A 7,251-nucleotide genomic window follows, 5' to 3' on the forward strand; every position below is an offset into this window, starting at 1 on the left:
TGGATGGAGGTGGCCGGGCTGGCCGAGGCTTGGCCCTGCCCCGTGCATGCCACTCTCCGTCACTGGCGGCGTCTTCTCCGAGCTACGGTGCCAACATCTGCAAGTGTGAGGTCACGGATGTCTTTCTTGGCAGGGGTTGAAGCTTCACGGTGGATCCTTGTCGGCTCCGCTCCGGTCCCGGCGGTCACGGACCTGCGTTCTCCGGTGTCCATGGCATGTTGGCGTCCTACCGGCGCAGTTTCGGCCCTGACGCTTGGGTTGCTGCGTCCCTTCCAGCTTCTTTGGCTCGTCGGTTTCTGGCTACTCCGTCCTAGGCAGCTCAGAACTGCGCTCCCCTTTCGGTTCCTGGCTTGTCGACGGCGCCTGTCGCCACCCTACCCATCCGCGTCGGCTCTCTACCTTGCTGCCTCCCCGACCCCATCCTCCTACACGCCATGTCGGCTCCAAAGCTCGTGTTTTTCCGGCGGCAGATGCAGGCCCACCCCTTCCCCCCTATTGAGGTGGCGATCGATCGGCGGGCGGTCTTCCTCGTCTTCAGTTCCTCACTTGGTGGCTATGGGATTGCACGGATACAGGCTTGGCAAAATCCATGCTCGGCTTGCCGATGCTGCAGCGGCGACACTCGTGGGTGTCCTTTTCCTTGTTGGAGGCACTGCCATGGCCTCTCAACGTGCCCCTTGATACGTCTCCAACATATCTATAATTTATGAAGTATTCATGCTATTATATTATCCTTCTAGGATGTTTTATATGCATTTATATGCTATTTTATATGATTTTTGGGACTAACCTATTAACCTAGAGCCCAGTGCCAGTTTTTGTTTTTTCCTTGTTTTTGGTATCGCAGAAAAGGAAAACCAAACGGAGTCCAATTGACCTGAAACTTGACGGAGCTTATTTTTGGACCAGAAGAAGGCCATGGAGTAAAAGAGTTGGGCCAGAAGAGTCCCGGGCTGCCCACGAGGGTGGGAGGCACGCCCACCCCCTGGGCGCGCCCCCTACCTCGTGGACAGCCCGGAGACCCCCCCTGACTTGTTCTCGACGCCAAAACCTCTTATATATACAGAAACCTCCAGAACATAACCTAGACCGGGAGTTCCGCCGCCGCAAGCCTCTGTAGCCACCAAAAACCAATCGGGACCCTGTTTCGGCACCATGCCGGAGGGGGGGATCCCTCACCGGTGGCCATCTTCATCATCCTGGCGCTCTCCATGACGAGGAGGGACTAGTTCACCCTCGGGGCTGAGGGTATGTACCAGTAGCTATGTGTTTGATCTCTCTCTCTCTCTCTCTCTCTCTCGTGTTCTTGAGGTGGTACGATCTTGATGTATCGCGAGCTTTGCTATTATAGTTGGATCTTATGATGTTTCTCCCCCCTCTACTCTCTTGTAATGGATTGAGTTTTCCCTTTGAAGTTATCTTATCGGATTGAGTCTTTAAGGATTTGAGAACACTTGATGTATGTCTTGCATGTGCTTACCTGTGGTGACAATGGGATATTCACGTGATCTACTTGATGTATGTTTTGGTGATCAACTTGCGGGTTCAGTGACCTTGTGAACTTATGCATAGGGGTTGGCGCACGTTTTCGTCTTGACTCTCCGGTAGAAACTTTGGGGCACTCTTTAAAGTTCTTTGTGTTGGTTGAATAGATGAATCTGAGATTGTGTGATGCATATCGTATAATCATACCCGTGGATACTTGAGGTGACATCGGAGTATCTAGGTGACATTAGGGGTTTGGTTGATTTGTGTCTTAAGGTGTTATTCTAGTACGAACTCTATGATAGATCGAACGGAAAGAATAGCTTCGTGTTATTTTACTACGGACTCTTGAATAGATCGATCAGAAAGGATAACTTTGAGGTGGTTTCGTACCCTACAATAATCTCTTCGTTTGTTCGCCGCTATTAGTGAGTTTGGAGTGACTCTTTGTTGCATGTTGAGGGATAGTTATATGATCCAATTATGTTATTATTGTTGAGAGAACTTGCACTAGTGAAAGTATGAACCCTAGGCCTTGTTTCCTAGCATTGCAATACCGTTTGTGCTCACTTTTACCATTAGTTACCTTACTGTTTTTATATTCTCAGATTACAAAAATCTATATCTACCATCCATATTGCACTTGTATCACCATCTCTTCGCCGAACTAGTGCACCTATACAATTTACCATTGTATTGGGTGTGTTGGGGACACAAGAGACTCTTTGTTATTTGGTTGCAGGGTTGTTTGAGAGAGACCATCTTCAACCTACGCCTCCCACGGATTGATAAACCTTAGGTCATCCACTTGAGGGAAATTTGCTACTGTCCTACAAACCTCTGCACTTGGAGGCCCAACAACGTCTACAAGAAGAATGTTGCATAGTAGACATCACCCCTCTTCGAGCTTCGGGGGAAACTCTAGGTTCGATTCGTCGGGTCGGAGTCGGATGGCGACGGCGTCACAATGCCGTTTCCCTTCTTGAAGGCGCCATCTTGCTTGCTCGCGGTGTCCTCAGTGTTGGCTCTGAAGATGTTCGTTGTTGTGCTCATTCGGTCTGCCTCTCGAGTTTTAGGCTTGGTGGGTTTTGTTGTGTCTTTTCCATGTTCGGGCTGAGCATCCCTCTCTCTGCTCTGGGTTCCATGCTTATGTGTTGTACCCTCTATTGTACTCATTTTCTCTTCTTCTACCAATGAAAAGATACGCAAGCTTTGCGTATTCGCGAAAAAAGAAGTAAATAAAGAGCATGGTAGAAGCACAACAATCAAGTGCTGTGAAGTGCTCACAAGTGCTCAACAAGGTCATCTTGGAGTTGGGTACGAACTTCTCGGTTCTCGATACTTGATGCGTTGCGAGGAATATCTATATCATGTTTTCATCGTGTTCCGGCTAAATAGGATCCCTGTTGGTGATGTACCGAAAGTTCACTGGCATGCCTGTCTCATCCTCAATGATCATGTTGTTGGGGAACGTAGCAGAAATTCAAAATTTTCTACGCATCACCAAGATCAATCTATGGAGTAATCTAGCAACGAGGGGAAGGGGAGTGAATCTACATACCCTTGTAGATCGCGATGCGGAAGCGTTGCAAGAACGCGGATGAGGGAGTCGTACTCGTAGCGATTCAGATCGCGGTTGATTCCGATCTAAGCACCGAAAGTACGGTGCCTCCGCGTTCAACACACGTGCAGCCCGGTGACGTCTCCCACGCCTTGATCCAGCAAGGAGAGAGGGAGAGGTTGGGGAAGACTCCATCCAGCAGCAACACGACGGCATGGTGGTGGTGGAGGAGCGTGGCAATCCCGCAGGGCTTCGCCAAGCACCGCGGGAGAGGAGGAGGAGGGAGAGGGGTAGGGCTGCACCGAAAGAGAGACGTTCTCATGTGTGTATGGCAGCCCAAACCTCAAGTATATATAGGGGGGAAGGGGGCTGCGCCCCCCTTAGGGTTTCCACCCCCAAGAGGAGGCAGCCAGCCCTAGATCCCATCAAGGGGGGCGGCCAAGGGGAGGAGAGGGGGAGGCGCCCCACTAGATGGGCCCTAAGGCCCATCTGGACCTAGGGTTTGCCCCCTCCCACTCTCCCATGAGCCTTGGGCCTTGGTGGGGGGGCGCACCAGCCCACCTGGGGCTGGTCCCCTCCCACACTTGGCCCACGCAGCCTTCTGGGGCTGGTGGCCCCACTTGGTGGACCCCCGGGACCCTCCCGGTGGTCCCGGTACATTACCGATTTCACCCGAAACTTTTCCGGTGACCAAAACAGGACTTCCCATATATAAATCTTTACCTCCGGACCATTCCGGAACTCCTCGTGACGTCCGGGATCTCATCCGGGACTCCGAACAACATTCGGTAACCACGTACATGCTTTCCCTATAACCCTAGCGTCATCGAACCTTAAGCGTGTAGACCCTACGGGTTCGGGAACCATGCAGACATGACCGAGACGTTCTCCGGTCAATAACCAACAGCGGGATCTGGATACCCATGTTGGCTCCCACATGTTCCACGATGATCTCATCGGATGAACCACGATGTCGGGGATTCAATCAATCCTGTATTCAATTCCCTTTGTCTAACGGTATGTTACTTGCCCGAGATTCGATCGTCGGTATCCCTATACCTTGTTCAATCTCGTTACCGGCAAGTCTCTTTACTCGTTCCGTAACTCACATCATCCCGTGATCAACTCCTTGGTCACACTGTGCACATTATGATGATGTCCTACCGAGTGGGCCCAGAGATACCTCTCCGTTTACACGGAGTGACAAATCCCAGTCTCGATTCGTGCCAACCCAACAGACACTTTCGGAGATACCCGTAGTGCACCTTTATAGCCACCCAGTTACGTTGTGACGTTTGGTACACCCAAAGCATTCCTACGGTATCCGGGAGTTGCACAATCTCATGGTCTAAGGAAGTGATACTTGACATTAGAAAAGCTCTGAGCAAACGAACTACACGATCTTGTGCTAGGCTTAGGATTGGGTCTTGTCCATCAAATCATTCTCCTAATGATGTGATCCCGTTATCAACGACATCCAATGTCCATGGTCAGGAAACCGTAACCATCTATTGATCAACGAGCTAGTCTCCTAGAGGCTTACTAGGGACATGGTGTTGTCTATGTATCCACACATGTATCTGAGTTTCCTATCAATACAATTCTAGCATTGATATTAAACGATTATCATGAACAAGGAAATATAATAATAACCTATTTATTATTGCCTCTAGGGCATATTTCCAACAGTCTCCCACTTGCACTAGAGTCAATAATCTAGTTCACATCACCATGTGATTAACACTGACAGGTCACATCACCATGTGACCAACACCCAAGAGTTTACTAGAGTCAACAATCTAGTTCACATCTCTATGTGATTAACACTCAATGAGTTCTGGTTTGATCATGTTATGCTTGTGAGAGAGGTTATTTAGTCAACGGGTCTGAACCTTTCAGATCCGTGTGTGCTTTACGAATATCTATGTCATCTTGTGGATGCTACCACGCGCTATTTGGAGCCATTTCAAATAATTGCTCTACTATACGAATCCGGTTTACTACTCAGAGTCATCCGGATTAGTGTCAAAGTTCGCATCGACGTAACCCTTTACGACGAACTCCTTTTCACCTCCATAATTGAGAAAATTCCTTAGTCCACTAGGTACCAAGGATAAGTTCGACCGCTGTCATGTGATCCATTCCCGGATCACTATTGTACCCCTTGACCAACTCATGGCAAGGCACACTTCATGTGCGGTACACAGCATAGCATACTGTAGAGCCTACGTCTAAAGCATAGGGGACGACCTTCGTCCTTTCTCTCTCTTCTGCTGTGGTCAGGTCTTGAGTCTTACTCAATACTCACACCTTGTAACACAGCCAAGAACTCCTTCTTTGCTGATCTATTTTGAACTCTTTCAAAATCATGTCAAGGTGTGCGTTCTTTTGAAAGTATCATCAGGCGTCTTGATCTATCTCTATAGATCTTGATGCCCAATATGTAAGCAGCTTTATCCAGGTCTTCCTTTGAAAAACTCCTTTCAAACAACCCTTTATGCTTTCCAGAAATTTTTACATCATTTCGGATCAACAATATGTCATTCACATATACTTATCAGAAATATTGTATCGCTCCCACTCACTTTATTGTAAATACAAGTTTCTAACAAACTTTGTATAAACCCAAAAACTTTGATCACCCCATCAAAGCGTATATTCTGACTCCGAGATGCTTGCTCTAATCCATGGAAGGATCGCTGGAGCTAGCATACCTTTTAGCATCCTTAGGATCGACAAAACCTTTCTGATTGTATCACATACAACCTTTCCTTACGAAAACTGGTAAGGAAACTTGTTTTGACATCCATCTGCCAGATTTCATAAATGCAACTAATGCTAACATGATTCCGACGGACTTAAGCATCGCTACGGATGAGAAAATCTCATCGTAGTCAACTCCTTGAACTTGTGGAAATACTCTTTGCCACAAGTCGAGCTTCATAGACGGTAACATTACCGTCCACGTCCGTCTTCTTCTCAAAGATCCATTTATCTCGGATTTCATGGCTCTTAACCATTTGTCGGAATATGGGCCCGCCATCGCTTCTCCATAGCTCGTAGGTTCATTGTTGTCTAGCAACATGACTTCCAAGACAGGATCACGCATTACTCTGAAGTAGTGCGCATCCTCGTCGTCCTACGAGGTTTGGTAGTGACTTGATCCGAAGTTTCATGATCACTATCATAAGCTTCCACTTCAACTGGTGTAGGTGCCACAGGAACAACTTCCTGTGCCCTGCTACACACTAGTTGAAGTGACGGTTCAATAACCTTATCAAGTCTCCACCATCCTCCCACTCAATTCTTTCGAGAGAAACTTTTCCTCGAGAAAGGACTTGTTTCTAGAAGCAATTACTTTTGCTTCCAGATCTGAAATAGGAGGTATACCCAACTGTTTTGGGTTTTCTATGAAGATGTATTTATCCGCTTTGGGTTCGAGCTTATCAGCTTGAAACTTTTTCACATAAGCATCGCAGCCCCAAACTTTTAAGAAAACGACAACTTAGGTTTCTCTAAACTGTGTCGTCTCAACGGAATTGCGTGGTGCCCCTTTTAAAGTGAATGCGGTTGTCTCTAATGCCTAACCCATAAACGATAGTGGTAATTTGATAAGAAACATCATGGTATGCACCATATCCAATAGGGTGCAGTTATGATGTTCGGACACACCATCACACTATGGTGTTCCAGGCGGTATTAATTGTGAAACACTTTCCACAATGTCTTAATTGTGTGCCAAACTCGTAACTCAGATATCTCTATGATCATATCATAGACATTTTATCCTCTTGTCATGACAATCTTCAACTTCACTCTGAAATTACTTGAACCTTTCAATAATTCAGACTTGTGTTTCATCAAGTAAATATTCTCAGCATCTACTCAAATCATCTGTGAAGTAAGAACATAATGATATCCACTGCATGCCTCAGCACTCATTGGACTGCATACATCAAAATGTATTACTTCCAATAAGTTGCTCTCTTGTTCCATCTTACTGAAAACGAGGACTTTCAGTCATCTCGCCCATGTGGTATGATTTGCATGTCTCAAGTGATTCGAAATCAAGTGAGTCCAAACGATCCATCTGCATGGAGTTTCTTCATGCATATATACTAATAGACATGGTTCGCATGTCTCAATCTTTTCAAAAACGATTGAGTCCAAAGATCCATCTACATGGAGCTTCTTCATGCGTTCTA

Source organism: Triticum aestivum, chromosome 1D (genome assembly GCF_018294505.1).
Source record: "Triticum aestivum cultivar Chinese Spring chromosome 1D, IWGSC CS RefSeq v2.1, whole genome shotgun sequence".
Classification (NCBI taxonomy): domain Eukaryota; kingdom Viridiplantae; phylum Streptophyta; class Magnoliopsida; order Poales; family Poaceae; genus Triticum; species Triticum aestivum.